Raw genomic sequence first — 16402 nt, forward strand, 5'->3', positions numbered from 1 at the left:
TGGTCTACCTTCCACTGTCATTATATTACCCTGGTCTACAATCTACTGTCATTATATTACCCTGGTGTAATCTCTACTGTCATTGTATTACACTGGTGTAATCTCTACTGTCATTGTATTACCCTGGTCTCTACTGTCATTATTTTACCCTGGTCTACCATCTACTGCGATTATCTTACCCTGGTCTACCATCTACTGTCATTATATTATTATAATTATTATTATTATTATATATATCTTTACTAGATGCTGTTCTTCCACTAACCTCGTTGCAACTCCCCTCCAAGTCTCCGACCACTACCTTGTATCCTTTTCCCTCTCGCTCTCATCCAACACTTCCCACACTGCCCCTACTCGGATGGTATCGCGCCGTCCCAACCTTCGCTCTCTCTCCCCCGCTACTCTCTCCTCTTCCATCCTATCATCTCTTCCCTCTGCTCAAACCTTCTCCAACCTATCTCCTGATTCTGCCTCCTCAACCCTCCTCTCCTCCCTTTCTGCATCCTTTGACTCTCTATGTCCCCTATCCTCCAGGCCGGCTCGGTCCTCCCCTCCCGCTCCGTGGCTCGGCGACTCATTGCGAGCTCACAGAACAGGGCTCCGGGCAGCCGAGCGAAATGGAGGAAAACCGCCTCCCTGCGGACCTGACATCCTTTCACTCCCTCCTCTCTACATTTTCCTCTTCTCTCTCTGCTGCTAAAGCCACTTTCTACCACTCTAAATTCCAAGCATCTGCCTCTAACCCTAGGAAGCTCTTTGCAACCTTCTCTCCCTCCTGAATCCTCCTCCCCCTCCCCCCTCCTCCTCTCTGCAGATGACTTCACAACCATTTTGAAAAGAAGGTCGACGACATCCGATCCTCGTTTGCTAAGTCAAACGACACCGCTGGTTCTGCTCACACTGCCCTACCCTGTGCTCTGACCTCTTTCTCCCCTCTCTCTCCAGATGAAATCTCACGCGTCTTGTGACGGCCGGCCGCCCTACAACCTGCCCGCTTGACCCTATCCCCTCCTCTCTTCTCCAGACCATTTCCGGAGACCTCCTCCCTTACCTCACCTCGCTCATCAACTCATCCCTGACCGCTGGCTACGTCCCTTCCGTCTTCAAGAGAGCGAGAGTTGCACCCTTCTGAAAAAACCTACACTCGATCCCTCCGATGTCAACAACTACAGACCAGTATCCCTTCTTTCTTTTCTCTCCAAAACTCTTGAACGTGCCGTCCTGGCCAGCTCTCCCGCTATCTCTCTCAGAATGACCTTCTTGATCCAAATCAGTCAGGTTTCAAGACTAGTCATTCAACTGAGACTGCTCTTCTCTGTATCACGGAGGCGCTCCGCACTGCTAAAGCTAACTCTCTCTCTCTGCTCTCATCCTTCTAGACCTATCGGCTGCCTTCGATACTGTGAACCATCAGATCCTCCTCTCCACCCTCTCCGAGTTGGGCATCTCCGGCGCGGCCCACGCTTGGATTGCGTCCTACCTGACAGGTCGCTCCTACCAGGTGGCGTGGCGAGAATCCGTCTCCACACCACGTGCTCTCACCACTGGTGTCCCCCAGGGCTCTGTTCTAGGCCCTCTCCTATTCTCGCTATACACCAAGTCACTTGGCTCTGTCATAACCTCACATGGTCTCTCCTATCATTGCTATGCAGACGACACACAATTAATCTTCTCCTTTCCCTTCTGATGACCAGGTGGCGACCGCATCTCTGCATGTCTGGCAGACATATCCGTGTGGATGACGGATCACCACCTCAAGCTGAACCTCGGCAAGACGGAGCTGCTCTTCCTCCCGGGAAGGACTGCCCGTTCCATGATCTCGCCATCACGGTTGACAACTCCATTGTGTCCTCCTCCCAGAGCGCTAAGAACCTTGGCGTGATCCTGGACAACACCTGTCGTTCTCGACTAACATCAAGGCGGTGGCCCGTTCCTGTAGGTTCATGCTCTACAACATCCGCAGAGTACGACCCTGCCTCACACAGGAAGCGGCGCAGGTCCTAATCCAGGCACTTGTCATCTCCCGTCTGGATTACTGCAACTCGCTGTTGGCTGGGCTCCCTGCCTGTGCCATTAAACCCCTACAACTCATCCAGAACGCCGCAGTCTGCCTGGTGTTCAACCTTCCCAAGTTCTCTCACGTCACCCCGCTCCTCCGCTCCCTCCACTGGCTTCCAGTTAAGCTCGCATCCGCTACAAGACCATGGTGCTTGCCTACGGAGCTGTGAGGGGAACGGCACCTCAGTACCTCCAGGCTCTGATCAGGCCCTACACCCAAACAAGGGCACTGCGTTCATCCACCTCTGGCCTGCTCGCCTCCCTACCACTGAGGAAGTACAGTTCCCGCTCAGCCCAGTCAAAACTGTTCGCTGCTCTGGCCCCCCAATGGTGGAACAAACTCCCTCACGACGCCAGGACAGCGGAGTCAATCACCACCTTCCGGAGACACCTGAAACCCCACCTCTTTAAGGAATACCTAGGATAGGATAAAGTAATCCCTCTCACCCCCTCCCCTGAAAAGATTTAGATGCACTACTGTTCCACTGGAGGTCATAAGGTGAATGCACCAATTTGTAAGTCGCTCTGGATAAGAGCGTCTGCTAAATGACTTAAATGTAATGTAAATGTATATTACCCTGGTCTCCCCTCTACTGTCATTATATTACCCTGGTCTACCATCTCCTGTCATTATATTACCCTGGTCTCCCCTCTACTGTCATTATATTACCCTGGTCTACAATCTACTGGCATTATATTACCTAAGTCTACCATCTAACTTCATTATATTACCCTGGTCTCTACTGTCATTATATTACCCTGGTCTACCATTGTGACGACCCTCCCACTCTGTCTGCCGTATTCTCTCTGTTATTTCCTTATTAGGATGCTGGTGGGCGGAGTTGGGAGGGTCGTCAGCTACATGGGAAACACCTGGGCCCGGTGTCTCCCAGGATAAATACACCACTTCCCCATTCATGGAGGAGACTCTCTCCATGCAGACACCCTCTCTAGATTGTGTTGTGGTTCTTGGTGGCCGTTTGTTTGTTTGTTTGCTTTGGCACCTTTCATCACCCTGCATTATCACATTCATGCATGCAAAACACTCACTTACACTACTGATTACTGATTACACACACCATTGTCTATTATACTTAGTTGCTTTAGGTAATAAATACATATTTTGCTACTCATTATCTCCACGTTGTCTCCCTTTGTTACGGGCTTTGAGCCGGTTCGTGACACCATCTACTGTCATTATATTACCCTGGTCTACCATCTACTTTCATTATATTACCCTGGTCTCTACTGTCATTATATTACCCTGGTTTACAATCTACTGTCATTATATTACCCTGGTCTGCCATCTAACTTCATTGTATTACCCTGGTCTACCATCTACTGTCATTATATTACCCTGGTCTACCATCTCCTGTCATTATATTACCCTTGTCTACCATCTACTGTCATTATATTACCCTGGTCTACCCTCTACTGTCATTATATTACCCTGGTCTCTACTCTCATTGTATTACCCTGGTCTCTTCTGTCATTATTTTACCCTGGTCTACCATCTACTTTCATTATATTACCCTGGTCTCTACTGTCATTATATTACCCTGGTTTACAATCTACTGTCATTATATTACCCTGGTCTGCCATCTAACTTCATTGTATTACCCTGGTCTACCATCTACTGTCATTATATTACCCTGGTCTACCATCTACTGTCATTATATTACCCTGGTCTACCATCTACTGTCATTATATTACCCTGGTCTACCATCTACTGTCATTATATTACCCTGGTCTACCATCTACTGTCATTATATTAGCCCGGGCTACCATCTAGTGTCATTATATTACCCTGGTCTACCATCTACTGTCAGTATATTACCCTGGTCTACCATATACTGTCATTATATTACCCTGGTCTACAATCTACTGTCATTATATTACCTTGGTCTACCATCTTACTTCATTATATTACCCTGGTCTACCATCTACTGTCATTATATTACCCTGGTCTACCATCTACTGTCATTATCTTACCCTGGTCCCTCCTGTCATTATATTACCCTGGTCTAACCTCTACTGTCATTATATTACCCTGGTCTAACCTCTGCTGTCATTATATTACCCTGGTCTAACCTCTACTGTCATTATATTACCCTGGTCTACCATCTACTGTCATTATATTACCCTGGTCTACCATCTACTGTCATTATATTACCCTGGTCTACCATCTACTGTCATTATATTACCCTGGTCTACCATCTACTGTCATTATATTACCCTGGTCTAATCTCTACTGTCATTGTATTACCCTGGTCTCCCCTCTGCTGTCATTATATTACCCTGCACTACCATCTACTGTCATTATATTACCCTGGTCTACCATCTACTGTCATTATATTACCCTGGTGTAACCTCTACTGTCATTGTATTACCCTGGTCTCTACTCTCATTGTATTACCCTGGTCTCTTCTGTCATTATTTTACCCTGGTCTACCATCTACTGCCATTATCTTACCCTGGTCTAACCTCTACTGTCGTTGTATTACCCTGGTCTACCATCTACTGTCATTATATTACCCTGGTCTACCCTCTACTGTCATTATCTTACCCTGGTCCATCCTGTCATTATATTACCCTGGTCTAACCTCTACTGTCATTATATTACCCTGGTCTACCATCTACTGTCATTATATTACCCTGGTCTACCATCTACTGTCAGTATATTACCCTGGTCTACCATCTACTGTCATTATATTACCCTGGTCTACAATTTACTGTCATTATATTACCCTGGTCTCCCCTGGTCTACCCTCTCCTGTCATTATATTACCCTGGTCAACCATCTCCTGTCATTGTATTACACTGGTCTACCTTCTACTGTCATTATATTACCCTGGTCTACAATCTACTGTCATTATATTACCCTGGTGTAATTTCTACTGTCATTGTATTACACTGGTGTAATCTCTACTGTCATTGTATTACCCTGGTCTCTACTGTCATTATTTTACCCTGGTCTACCATCTACTGCGATTATCTTACCCTGGTGTCCCCTCTACTGTCATTATATTACCCTGGTCTACCATCTCCTGTCATTATATTACCCTGGTCTCCCCTCTACTGTCATTATATTACCCTGGCCTACAATCTACTGGCATTATATTACCTAAGTCTACCATCTAACTCATTATATTACCCTGGTCTCTACTGTCATTATATTACCCTGGTCTACCATCTACTGTCATTATATTACCCTGGTCTACCTTCTACTGTCATTATATTACCCTGGTCTAACCTCTATTGTCATTATATTACCATGGTCTCTACTGTCATTATATTACCCTGGTCTCTACTGTCATTATATTACCCTGGTCTACCATCTCCTGTCATTATATTACCCTTGTCTACCATCTACTGTCATTATATTACCCTGGTCTACCCTCTACTGTCATTATATTACCCTAGTCTACTCTACTGTCATTATATTACCCTGGTCTACCATCTACTGGTCTACCATCTACTGTCATTATATTACCCTGGTCTACCATCTACTGCCATTATCTTACCCTGTCATTATGTCGTTATTACCCTGGTCTACCATCTACTGTCATTATATTACCCTGGTCTACCCTCTACTGTCATTATCTTACCCTGGTCCATCCTGTCATTATATTACCCTGGTCTAACTACTGTCATTATATTACCCTGGTCTACCATCTACTGTCATTATATTACCCTGGTCTACCATCTACTGTCAGTATATTACCCTGGTCTACCATCTACTGTCATTATATTACCCTGGTCTACAATTTACTGTCATTATATTACCCTGGTCTCCCCTGGTCTACCCTCTCCTGTCATTATATTACCCTGGTCAACCATCTCCTGTCATTGTATTACACTGGTCTACCTTCTACTGTCATTATATTACCCTGGTCTACAATCTACTGTCATTATATTACCCTGGTGTAATTTCTACTGTCATTGTATTACACTGGTGTAATCTCTACTGTCATTGTATTACCCTGGTCTCTACTGTCATTATTTTACCCTGGTCTACCATCTACTGCGATTATCTTACCCTGGTGTCCCCTCTACTGTCATTATATTACCCTGGTCTACCATCTCCTGTCATTATATTACCCTGGTCTCCCCTCTACTGTCATTATATTACCCTGGCCTACAATCTACTGGCATTATATTACCTAAGTCTACCATCTAACTTCATTATATTACCCTGGTCTCTACTGTCATTATATTACCCTGGTCTACCATCTACTGTCATTATATTACCCTGGTCTACCTTCTACTGTCATTATATTACCCTGGTCTAACCTCTATTGTCATTATATTACCATGGTCTCTACTGTCATTATATTACCCTGGTCTCTACTGTCATTATATTACCCTGGTCTACCATCTCCTGTCATTATATTACCCTTGTCTACCATCTACTGTCATTATATTACCCTGGTCTACCCTCTACTGTCATTATATTACCCTAGTCTACCATCTACTGTCATTATATTACCCTGGTCTACCATCTACTGTCATTATATTACCCTGGTCTACCATCTACTGTCATTATATTACCCTGGTCTACCATCTACTGCCATTATCTTACCCTGGTCTAACCTCTACTGTCGTTGTATTACCCTGGTCTACCATCTACTGTCATTATATTACCCTGGTCTACCCTCTACTGTCATTATCTTACCCTGGTCCATCCTGTCATTATATTACCCTGGTCTAACCTCTACTGTCATTATATTACCCTGGTCTACCATCTACTGTCATTATATTACCCTGGTCTACCATCTACTGTCAGTATATTACCCTGGTCTACCATCTACTGTCATTATATTACCCTGGTCTACAATTTACTGTCATTATATTACCCTGGTCTCCCCTGGTCTACCCTCTCCTGTCATTATATTACCCTGGTCAACCATCTCCTGTCATTGTATTACACTGGTCTACCTTCTACTGTCATTATATTACCCTGGTCTACAATCTACTGTCATTATATTACCCTGGTGTAATTTCTACTGTCATTGTATTACACTGGTGTAATCTCTACTGTCATTGTATTACCCTGGTCTCCCCTCTACTGTCATTATATTACCCTGGTCTACCATCTCCTGTCATTATATTACCCTGGTCTCCCCTCTACTGTCATTATATTACCCTGGTCTACCATCTCCTGTCATTATATTACCCTGGTCTCCCCTCTACTGTCATTATATTACCCTGGCCTACAATCTACTGGCATTATATTACCTAAGTCTACCATCTAACTTCATTATATTACCCTGGTCTCTACTGTCATTATATTACCCTGGTCTACCATCTACTGTCATTATATTACCCTGGTCTACCTTCTACTGTCATTATATTACCCTGGTCTAACCTCTATTGTCATTATATTACCATGGTCTCTACTGTCATTATATTACCCTGGTCTCTACTGTCATTATATTACCCTGGTCTACCATCTCCTGTCATTATATTACCCTTGTCTACCATCTACTGTCATTATATTACCCTGGTCTACCCTCTACTGTCATTATATTACCCTAGTCTACCATCTACTGTCATTATATTACCCTGGTCTACCATCTACTGTCATTATATTACCCTGGTCTACCATCTACTGTCATTATATTACCCTGGTCTACCATCTACTGTCATTATATTACCCTGGTCTACCATCTACTGTCATTATATTACCCTGGTCTACCATCTACTGTCATTATATTACCCTGGTCTACCCTCTACTGTCATTATATTACCCTGGTCTACCATCTACTGTCATTATATTACCCTGGTCTACCATCTACTGTCATTATATTACCCTGGTCTACCATCTACTGTCATTATATTACCCTGGTCTACCATCTACTGTCATTATATTACCCTGGTCTACCATCTACTGTCATTATATTACCCTGGTCTACCATCTACTGTCATTATATTACCCTGGTCTCTGCTGTCATTATATTACCCTGGACTACCCTCTACTGTCATTATATTACCCTGGTGTAATCTCTACTGTCATTGTATTACCCTGGTCTACCATCTCCTGTCATTATATTACCCTTGTCTACCATCTACTGTCATTATATTACCCTGGTCTACCCTCTACTGTCATTATATTACCCTGGTCTACCATCTACTGTCATTATATTACCCTGGTCTACCATCTACTGTCATTATATTACCCTGGTCTACCATCTACTGTCATTATATTACCCTGGTCTACCATCTACTTTCATTATATTACCCTGGTCTCTGCTGTCATTATATTACCCTGGTTTACAATCTACTGTCATTATATTACCCTGGTCTGCCATCTAACTTCATTGTATTACCCTGGTCTCTACTGTCATTATATTACCCTGGTCTACCCTCTACTGTCATTATATTACCCTGGTCTACAATCTACTGTCATTATATTACCCTGGTCTAACATCTAACTTCATTATATTACCCTGGTCTACCATCTACTGTCATTATATTACCCTGGTCTACCCTCTGCTGTCATTATATTACACTGGTCTACCATCTACTGTCATTATATTGCCCTGGTCTACCATCTACTGTCAATATATTACCCTGGTCTACCCTCTCCTGTCATTATATTACCCTTGTCTACCATCTACTGTCATTATATTACCCTGGTCTACCATCTACTGTCATTATATTACCCTGGTCTACCCTCTACTGTCATTATATTACCCTGGTCTACAATCTACTGTCATTATATTACCCTGGTCTACCATCTAACTTCATTATATTCCCCTGGTCTCCCCTCTACTGTCATTATATTACCCTGGTCTCCCCTGGTCTCCCCTCTGCTGTCATTATATTACCCTGGTGTAACCTCTACTGTCATTGTATTACCCTGGTCTCTACTCTCATTGTATTACCCTGGTCTCTTCTGTCATTATTTTACCCTGGTCTACCATCTACTGCCATTATCTTACCCTGGTCTAACCTCTACTGTCGTTGTATTACCCTGGTCTACCATCTACTGTCATTATATTACCCTGGTCTACCCTCTACTGTCATTATCTTACCCTGGTCCCTCCTGTCATTATATTACCCTGGTCTAACCTCTACTGTCATTATATTACCCTGGTCTACCATCTACTGTCATTATATTACCCTGGTCTACCATCTACTGTCAGTATATTACCCTGGTCTACCATCTACTGTCATTATATTACCCTGGTCTACAATCTGTCATTATATTACCCTGGTCTCCCCTGGTCTACCCTCTCCTGTCATTATATTACCCTGGTCTACCATCTACTGTCAGTATATTACCCTGGTCTACCATCTACTGTCATTATATTACCCTGGTCTACAATCTACTGTCATTATATTACCCTGGTCTCCCCTGGTCTACCCTCTCCTGTCATTATATTACCCTGGTCAACCATCTCCTGTCATTGTATTACACTGGTCTACCTTCCACTGTCATTATATTACCCTGGTCTACAATCTACTGTCATTATATTACCCTGGTGTAATCTCTACTGTCATTGTATTACACTGGTGTAATCTCTACTGTCATTGTATTACCCTGGTCTCTACTGTCATTATTTTACCCTGGTCTACCATCTACTGCGATTATCTTACCCTGGTCTACCATCTACTGTCATTATATTACCCTGGTCTCCCCTCTACTGTCATTATATTACCCTGGTCTACCATCTCCTGTCATTATATTACCCTGGTCTCCCCTCTACTGTCATTATATTACCCTGGTCTACAATCTACTGGCATTATATTACCTAAGTCTACCATCTAACTTCATTATATTACCCTGGTCTCTACTGTCATTATATTACCCTGGTCTACCATTGTGACGATCCCACTGTCATTATATTACCGGTATTCTACTCTGTTATTTCCTTCATTAGGATGCTGGTGGTCGGAGTTGGGAGGGTCACTGTTACATGGGAAACACCTGGGCCCGGTGTCTCCCAGGATAAATACACCACTCCCCATTCATGGAGGAGACTCTCCCATGCAGACACCCTCTCTAGATTGTGTTGTGGTTCTTGGTCATTATATTACCCTGGCCGTTTGTTTGTTTGTTTGCTTTGGCACCTTTCATCACCCTGCATTATCACATTCATGCATGCAAAACACTCACTTACACTACTGATTACTGATTACACACACCATTGTCTATTATACTTAGTTGCTTTAGGTAATAAATACATATTTTGCTACTCATTATCTCCACGTTGTCTCCCTTTGTTACCATCTACTGCTTTGAGCCGGTTCGTGATTATATTACACCATCTACTGTCATTATATTACCCTGGTCTACCATCTACTTTCATTATATTACCCTGGTCTCTACTGTCATTATATTACCCTGGTTTACAATCTACTGTCATTATATTACCCTGGTCTGCCATCTAACTTCATTGTATTACCCTGGTCTACCATCTACTGTCATTATATTACCCTGGTCTACCATCTCCTGTCATTATATTACCCTTGTCTACCATCTACTGTCATACCATCTACTGTCATTATAATACCCTGGTCTACCCTCTACTGTCATTATATTACCCTGGTCTCTACTCTCATTGTATTACCCTGGTCTCTTCTGTCATTATTTTACCCTGGTCTACCATCTACTTTCATTATATTACCCTGGTCTCTACTGTCATTATATTACCCTGGTCTACCATCTACTGTCATTATATTACCCTGGTCTACCATCTACTGTCATTATATTACCCTGGTCTACCATCTACTGTCATTATATTACCCTGGTCTACCATCTACTGTCATTATATTACCTAGGTCTACCATCTACTGTCATTATATTACTCCTGGTTTGAGCTACCATCTACTGTCATTATATTACCCTGGTCTACCATCTACTGTCATTATATTACCCTGGTCTACAATCTACTGTCATTATATTACCCTGGTCTACCATCTACTGTCATTATATTACCCTGGTCTACCATCTACTGTCATTATATTACCCTGGTCTACCATCTACTGTCATTATATTACCCTTGTCTACCATCTGGTCTACCATCTACTGTCATTATATTACCTGGTCTACCCTCTACTGTCATTATATTACCCTCTTACTTCATTATATTATTTTACCCTGGTCTACCATCTACTGTCATTATATTACCCTGGTCTCTACATTATATTACCCTGGTCTACCATCTACTGTCATTATATTACCCTGGTCTACCATCTACTGTCATTATATTACCCTGTCTACCATCTACTGTCATTATATTACCCTGGTCTACCATCTACTGTCATTATATTAGCCCTCGGGCTACCATCTATCATTATATTACCCTGGTCTACCATCTACTGTCAGTATATTACCCTGGTCTACCATATACTGTCATTATATTACCCTGGTCTACAATCTACTGTCATTATATTACCTTGGTCTACCATCTTACTTCATTATATTACCCTGGTCTACCATCTACTGTCATTATATTACCCTGGTCTACCATCTACTGTCATTATCTTACCCTGGTCCCTCCTGTCATTATATTACCCTGGTCTAACCTCTACTGTCATTATATTACCCTGGTCTAACCTCTGCTGTCATTATATTACCCTGGTCTAACCTCTACTGTCATTATATTACCCTGGTCTACCATCTACTGTCATTATATTACCCTGGTCTACCATCTACTGTCATTATATTACCCTGGTCTACCATCTACTGTCATTATATTACCCTGGTCTACAATCTACTGTCATTATATTATCCTGGTCTACAATCTACTGTCATTATATTACCCTGGTCTACAATCTACTGTCATTATATTACCCTGGTGTAATCTCTACTGTCATTGTATTACACTGGTGTAATCTCTACTGTCATTGTATTACCCTGGTCTCTACTGTCATTATTTTACCCTGGTCTACCATCTACTGCCATTATCTTACCCTGGTCTCCCCTCTAATGTCATTATATTACCCTGGTCTACAATCTACTGGCATTATATTACCTAAGTCTACAATCTAACTTCATTGTATTACCCTGGTCTCCCCTGGTGTCCCCTCTACTGTCATTATATTACCCTGGCCTACCATCTACTATCATTATATTACCCTGGTCTACCATCTACTATCATTATATTACCCTGGTCTACAATCTACTGTCATTATATTACCTTGGTCTACCATCTAACTTCATTATATTACCCTGGTCTCCCCTGGTCTACCCTATGCTGTCATTATATTACCCTGGTCTCTACTGTCATTATATTACCCTGGTCTATCATCTACTGTCATTATATTACCCTGGTCTACCATCTACTGTCATTATATTACCCTGGTCGACCATCTACTGTCATTATATTACCCTGGTCTACCATCTACTGTCATTATATTACCCTGGTCTACCATCTACTGTCATTATATTACCCTGGTCTACAATCTACTGTCATTATATTACCCTGGTGTAATCTCTACTGTCATTGTATTACCCTGGTCTCCCCTCTGCTGTCATTATATTACCCTGCACTACCATCTACTGTCATTATATTACCCTGGTCTACAATCTACTGTCATTATATTACCCTGGTCTACAATCTACTGTCATTATATTACCCTGGTCTACAATCTACTGTCATTATATTACCCTGGTGTAATCTCTACTGTCATTGTATTACACTGGTGTAATCTCTACTGTCATTATTTTACCCTGGTCTACCATCTACTGCCATTATCTTACCCTGGTCTCCCCTCTACTGTCAATATATTACCCTGGTCTACCATCTACTGTCATTATATTACCCTGGTCTACCATCTACTGTCATTATATTACCCTGGTCTACCATCTACTGTCATTATATTACCCTGGTCTAACCTCTACTGTCATTGTATTACCCTGGTCTTTACTGTCATTATATTACCCTGGTCTACCATCTACTGCCATTATCTTACCCTGGTCTAACCTCTACTGTCATTCTATTACCCTGGTCTCTACTGTCATTATATTACCCTGGTCTCTACTGTCATTATATTACCCTGGTCTACCATCTACTGTCATTATATTACCCTGGTCTACCATCTACTGTCATTATATTACCCTGGTCTACCATCTACTGTCATTATATTACCCTGGTCTAACCTCTACTGTCATTGTATTACCCTGGTCTTTACTGTCATTATATTACCCTGGTCTACCATCTACTGCCATTATCTTACCCTGGTCTAACCTCTACTGTCATTCTATTACCCTGGTCTCTACTGTCATTATATTACCCTGGTCTCTACTGTCATTATATTACCCTGGTCTACCATCTACTGTCATTATATTACCCTGGTCTACCATCTACTGTCATTATATTACCCTGGTCTACAATCTACTGTCATTATATTACCCTGGTCTAACCTCTACTGTCATTGTATTACCCTGGTCTCTACTGTCATTATATTACCCTGGTCTACCATCTACTGTCATTATATTACCCTGGTCTACCATCTACTGTCATTATATTACCCTGGTCTACCCTCTACTGTCATTAAATTTCCCTGGTCTCTACTGTCATTATATTACCGTGGTCTACCGTCTACTGTCATTATATTACCCTGGTCTACACTCTACTGTCATTATATTACCCTGGTCTACCATCTACTGTCATTATATTACCCTGGTCTACCATCTACTGTCATTATATTACCCTGGTCTACCATCTACTGTCATTATATTACCCTGGTCTACCATCTACTGTCATTATATTACCCTGGTCTACCATCTACTGTCATTATATTACCCTGGTCTACCATCTACTGTCATTATATTACCCTGGTCTACCATCTACTGTCATTATATTACCCTGGTCTACCATCTACTGTCATTATATTACCCTGGTCTCCCCTCTACTGTCATTATATTACCCTGGTCTACCATCTACTGTCATTATATTACCCTGGTCTCTACTGTCATTATATTACCCTGGTCTACCTTCTACTGTCATTATATTACCCTGGTCTACCATCTACTGTCATTATATTACCCTGGTGTACCATCTACTGTCATTATATTACCCTGGTCTACCATCTACTGTCATTATATTACCCTCTACTGTCATTATATTACCCTGGTCTCTGCTGTCATTATATTACCCTGGACTACCCTCTACTGTCATTATATTACCCTGGACTACCCTCTACTGTCATTATATTACCGTGGTCTACCATCTACTGTCATTATATTACCCTGGTATACCATCTACTGTCATTATATTACCCTGGTGTAATCTCTACTGTCATTGTATTACCCTGGTCTACCATCTACTGTCATTATATTACCCTGGTCTCCCCTCTGCTGTCCTTATATTACCCTGGTCTACAATCTACTGTCATTATATTACCCTGGTCTACCTTCTACTGTCATTATATTACCCTCTACTGTCATTATATTACCCTGGTCTACCATCTACTGTCATTATATTACCCTGGTCTAACCTCTACTGTCATTATATTACCATGGTCTCTACTGTCATTATATTACCCTGGTCTCTACTGTCATTATATTACCCTGGTCTACCATCTCCTGTCATTATATTACCCTTGTCTACCATCTACTGTCATTATATTACCATCTACTGTCATTATATTACCCTGGTCTCCCCTCTACTGTCATTATATTACCCTGTCATCTATATCATTATATTACCCTGGTCTCTACTGTCATTATATTACCCTGGTCTACCTTCTACTGTCATTATATTACCCTGGTCTACCATCTACTGTCATTATATTACCCTGGTGTACCATCTACTGTCATTATATTACCCTGGTCTACCATCTACTGTCATTATATTACCCTCTACTGTCATTATATTACCCTGGTCTCTGCTGTCATTATATTACCCTGGACTACCCTCTACTGTCATTATATTACCCTGGTGTACCATCTACTGTCATTATATTACCGTGGTCTACCATCTACTGTCATTATATTACCCTGGTATACCATCTACTGTCATTATATTACCCTGGTGTAATCTCTACTGTCTTTGTATTACCCTGGTCTACCATCTACTGTCATTATATTACCCTGGTCTCCCCTCTGCTGTCATTATATTACCCTGGTCTACCATCTACTGTCATTATATTACCCTGGTCTAACCTCTACTGTCATTATATTACCATGGTCTCTACTGTCATTATATTACCCTGGTCTCTACTGTCATTATATTACCCTGGTCTACCATCTCCTGTCATTATATTACCCTTGTCTACCATCTACTGTCATTATATTACCCTGGTCTACCCTCTACTGTCATTATATTACCCTGGTCTACCATCTACTGTCATTATATTACCCTGGTCTACCATCTACTTTCATTATATTACCCTGGTCTCTGCTGTCATTATATTACCCTGGTCTCTACTGTCATTATATTACCCTGGTCTACCATCTCCTGTCATTATATTACCCTTGTCTACCATCTACTGTCATTATATTACCCTGGTCTACCCTCTACTGTCATTATATTACCCTGGTCTACCATCTACTGTCATTATATTACCCTGGTCTCCCCTCTACTGTCATTATATTACCCTGGTCTACCATCTCCTGTCATTATATTACCCTGGTCTCCCCTCTACTGTCATTATATTACCCTGGTCTACAATCTACTGGCATTATATTACCTAAGTCTACCATCTAACTTCATTATATTACCCTGGTCTCTACTGTCATTATATTACCCTGGTCTACCATTGTGACGACCCTCCCACTCTGTCTGCCGTATTCTCTCTGTTATTTCCTTATTAGGATGCTGGTGGGCGGAGTTGGGAGGGTCGTCAGCTACATGGGAAACACCTGGGCCCGGTGTCTCCCAGGATAAATACACCACTTCCCCATTCATGGAGGAGACTCTCTCCATGCAGACACCCTCTCTAGATTGTGTTGTGGTTCTTGGTGGCCGTTTGTTTGTTTGTTTGCTTTGGCACCTTTCATCACCCTGCATTATCACATTCATGCATGCAAAACACTCACTTACACTACTGATTACTGATTACACACACCATTGTCTATTATACTTAGTTGCTTTAGGTAATAAATACATATTTTGCTACTCATTATCTCCACGTTGTCTCCCTTTGTTACGGGCTTTGAGCCGGTTCGTGACACCATCTACTGTCATTATATTACCCTGGTCTACCATCTACTTTCATTATATTACCCTGGTCTCTACTGTCATTATATTACCCTGGTTTACAATCTACTGTCATTATATTACCCTGGTCTGCCATCTAACTTCATTGTATTACCCTGGTCTACCATCTACTGTCATTATATTACCCTGGTCTACCATCTCCTGTCATTATATTACCCTTGTCTACCATC

Source organism: Oncorhynchus nerka, linkage group LG16, assembly GCF_034236695.1.
Source record: "Oncorhynchus nerka isolate Pitt River linkage group LG16, Oner_Uvic_2.0, whole genome shotgun sequence".
NCBI classification, from domain to species: domain Eukaryota; kingdom Metazoa; phylum Chordata; class Actinopteri; order Salmoniformes; family Salmonidae; genus Oncorhynchus; species Oncorhynchus nerka.